The 4,376-nt window shown below is 45.6% G+C and overlaps 1 pseudogene; it reads right to left on the reverse strand.

Annotated features, from left to right (window-relative positions):
- Positions 1 to 1,207: 1,207 nt before the first annotated feature.
- Positions 1,208 to 2,136, reverse strand: LOC100525381 (annotated as a pseudogene).
- Positions 2,137 to 4,376: the final 2,240 nt, after the last annotated feature.

The following is a 4,376-nucleotide window of genomic DNA, read 5'->3' on the forward strand; positions in this document are numbered from 1 at the left end:
AACAGGTATCTCATGAGTTTTCACTGATGGCCTGGAAAGACCAAAAAGGCTGAGTAAGGGAGAAGGGAGCCAGTCAGGAAGAGGGCCCTCTAAGCCTGTCTTCAAGCTGGGACACTGGTCTTCTCCTGTCTTTGGACTCAGACTCAAACTGGAACTCTACCATCGTCTCTCTGACTTGCTAATGGCAGATCTTGGGACTGATCATCTTCCATAATCATATAAGTCAGTTCCTTATTTCATATCTAGGTGTCTGTATTCTTGTGGTTTTGTTTCTCCACAGAACCTAGACTAATACAGAGTTCAGGCAGAGTGCAGATAGCATCTATGCACAGGACAGCCAGGTATAAGATGATAGAGCCTGAACAAAGCCGGAGGGTTTCCAAGATGAGGACAACCTGCCGTGAGATGTTGGATTCCATGTAGAGTGAGCAAGAGGGCTTCCCCGGAGCAGGGAGGCCAGTGGGAGGAGTTCAGGTAGAGACAGGTGTCACTATGAGGAGCTAACCCAGGATGGGGAATAAGAGGTTAAATATGGTAAGAAGGTTGCCCATACCTGAGGGGGATACCACGTTATGTGAGAAGGACATCTGTGTGAAGTTGGTCCTAGAGAGGGGAGTCAGATCTCCAAATGGGCAAGGAGTAAGTATCAGTGTCTGGTAGGCTCAAGCTGGCATCCACGTGGGGAAGCCAGATTTTAAAGAAATGGCTGACTCTAGGACTGGAGAAGAGAAAGTACAAGTCTGGAACAATATTTTTGTCTTTTTAGGGTGGTACCCATGGCATAGAGAGGTTCCCTGGCTAGGCAGGGCGAATTTGAGCTGTAGCTGCCGAGCTATGGCACACCCACAGCCATGGTGGATCTGAGCTGTGTCTGTGACCTACACCTGTGCTCTCAGCAATGCCAGATCCCTAACCCACAGAGTGAGGCCAGGGATCAAACCCACATCCTAATGGATGCTAATTGGGTTCACTAATCACTGAGCTATGGCAGGAACTGCTGGAACATCTTGATGGGATAGGAGATAAGAAAGTGCTCAAAGAATGGTAAGAACATATCAAAAGGACACAGGCATACTAACTTATAACTCACTGACTAAGAAAATATAATTTGATACCAAGATAGGTAAATGAATAGATGGGAAGACATTTGATGAAGGATGAGATACTCATGTAATTTCAGACTACTTCCCCATAAAGTCTTTATTGCTTATTCTTTTCTCCCGGCCAGCTTCCTCAAGGCGTATTTCATGTCCTTGTTCCTAAGGCTATAGATAAAAGGGTTCAGCATGGGGATTACCACAGTATAAATGACAGTGACCACACGGTCCTTTGTCACTGAGTAGGTGGATGAGGGGCGGATGTACACTGAGATGGCTGTCCCATAGTACAGTGTCACAACTGTGAGGTGGGATCCACAGGTGGAGAAGACCTTGAACCTGCCTCTCCCAGAAGGGACCTGCAGAACAGCACGGGTGATACACACATAAGAGACAATGATGAAGAGGAAGGGGCTCATGATCACAAAGGAGCCCTCTGTGAAGGCCAAGAGCTCATTGACAGAGGTGTCAGAGCAGGAGAGCATCAGCAGTGGCTGGACATCACAGAAGAAGTGGTGGATGATGTTGGGCCCACAGAAGGAGAGGCGGGCCATGAGGATGGTGTGGGTGAGCGAGTGGAGGTGGGACACCAGCCAGGATGTGATCACTAGCAGGAGACAGCGCCTGGGGTTCATGGTTGTGGTGTAATGCAGTGGGTTGCAGATGGCCACATAGCGGTCAATGGCCATGGCAGCCAGGAGGAAGCTGTCAGTGATCGCACAGGTCACAAAGAAATACATCTGTGTCAGGCACTGGGCAAAGGGGACATTCTTGCCCTTGCTCAGTATGTTTGCAAGCATCCTTGGCACAATGACGTTTGTAAAGCAGATGTCCACGAAAGAAAGGTTGGAGAGGAAGAAGTACATGGGGGTGTGGAGGTGAGCATCCCCCCAGATGGCTGCAATGATGACCGAGTTGCCAGCCATGTTGACCAGGTACATGGCCAGGAAGCTGGCAAAGAGCCACACCTGCTTTGGGGGTCACTGGTCAGTCCCAGAAGGAGGAATTCAGTGATGTGAGTCTGGTTTCCTCTTGTCATTGCTGAGAAGGGATCCAGTACTGCCGAGTAGGTCACTGCTGTGGCTTGGATTCAGTCTCTGGCCCAGAACTTCCATATGCTGGGAGTGCGGCCATAAAAAAAAAAAAAAAAAAAAAAAAAAAAAAAAAGCAGTTAGGGTCATCATAATATGCATGCAAATCAGTTAGCAATTTAGGTGGCACAAAATAAGCTTTGATAAATGCCCATTTTAATTATTTTTGCTCTTTAACAACATTAATTAATAGATTTGTGTATATAAACCTTACAAAGCTGGCACATAATAGATGTTCAGACAGTGCCTGAAGAAATGTGTGTAGACCTGAATAATCTCAGAGCCAGAAGAAAACTCAGAGATCATCCTTTCCAAACCATCACCCAGAGCAGGAACCCTAGAGTAGCCTTGACAGTGGTCATCTGGCTTGAATACATCTAGAGACAGAGAACTCACTGCCTTCTAACTTCATGGAATCATAAGGAGATACATCTGTATTTTTGGTGTTAAAGCCATCAGTCAATAACTCTAAACCTCACACTTCTAATAGCCTTCTTTTTTTTTGTTTTTTAATATTTTAAAAATTATTGTTGATTTACAACACTGTGCCAATTTCTGCTGTGCAGCAAAGTGACCTAGTCATATATATATATATATATATATATATATATATATATATATATATATATACACACACATTCTTTTTCTTCTATTATTTTTTTTTGTCTTTTTGTTGTTGTTGTTGTTGTTGTTGTTGCTATTTCTTGGGCCGCTCCCGCGGCATATGGAGGTTCCCAGGCTAGGGGTCGAATCGGAGCTGCAGCCACCGGCCTACGCCAGAGCCACAGCAACACGGGATCCGAGCCGCATCTGCAACCTACACCACAGCTCACGGCAACGCCGGATCGTTAACCCACTGAGCAAGGGCAGGGACCGAACCCGCAACCTCATGGTTCCTAGTCGGATTCGTTAACCACTGCGCCACGACGGGAACTCCTCTTCTATTATTTTCCATCATGGTCTCTCCCAAGAGATGAGATATAGTTCTCTTCAGTTATAACAAATGACCACAATTTTGCTTTTCTCCTTCCTCTGGAATTATTGATTTGTTAAAAATTAATCAAGCACTTCCTGAGTGCCAGCATTCACTAGAGGTCCTGGGACACAGAGGTGAGGAGACACCAAGTCAGTCTACAGATGTTTAAGGATGATGATTACATATTCCTGAGCCTCCACTTTTCCATGTCATCTGTCTCCTGTGTTCACTGTCACCTGTCCCCCTGCCCCCAGAACAGAGCTTCAAATATTCCCACATCTCTTGTCCCATTCTTCCTCTAACCCATGGTTGACACTCCTGTGTGATGGACATGTCACTAGTGAGACATACTGTGAATAGTAAGCCTTAGGAGTCCCAGAATTCTTCCTTTTTATCCAGAAAAATTCTGATTTCATGTGTCTTACAGATTTTGTTTTAAAGGATAATTTTTAAGACAAGCTTTCAGTGCTAAAGAAAATTTCCAAACCTAAATTCTGACCTAAATGATGTGTTTCCTGAGGGCCAGTTGAGGCCTCAAGGAGGAGGTTTTGGGGGACATTCTGGGATGACAGAAGCTGGGCTTTTACCCCTCAGCATCCTCAAGCAACACTCTTCCTATGAAAGGGTCAGTCCCTTTGGAGCTTCACCCACTCAGAGCCAATGCTCCCTCACTTTTGTGAATGGAGAAGGGAAAGAAGGTGTGTGGAGGAGCTTGAAGCCCTCAGATAAATACAGGAGGCAGAGCGGGAAGGATGATATAACCCCTTTTGTAGTCCAACCATGGCATTTACATGCTGCATGTAATTGGACCATTAGTTTTCCTTCTCGGTAAGAATGAATGTATCAGATCAGAAGGTTTGAAAGTGTCTAACACTCCAGGTTAGAAATACTCTAAATATAGAGTTGAGGATACCAGCTACTTACTCAGGTAAGTGTTGGTGACTGCCAGGGTCACCTTCTCAGCCTTATTGTCCTGGTGTCTAGAGGAGGATTGGAGGGCTTGGGGTGTAGAGGGAATGTTCAGAGCAGGCCAAGAAAAGGAAAAAGCCTGATTCCAGAGGTAGGTGTGAATACCTGCAATATTGAGTGCCTGTGCTTGTTGCTTCAGCCTAGAAATAAGGTTATCAATTCCTGAAGTGGACACTTTTCTTCTCCTTCCTGAGAGGTGACCCTTACACGTAGCCCCTGGCACTGGAATCATGATCCATCCAT

Source organism: Sus scrofa, unplaced genomic scaffold (assembly GCF_000003025.6).
Source record: "Sus scrofa isolate TJ Tabasco breed Duroc unplaced genomic scaffold, Sscrofa11.1 Contig59, whole genome shotgun sequence".
NCBI classification, from domain to species: Eukaryota; Metazoa; Chordata; class Mammalia; order Artiodactyla; family Suidae; genus Sus; species Sus scrofa.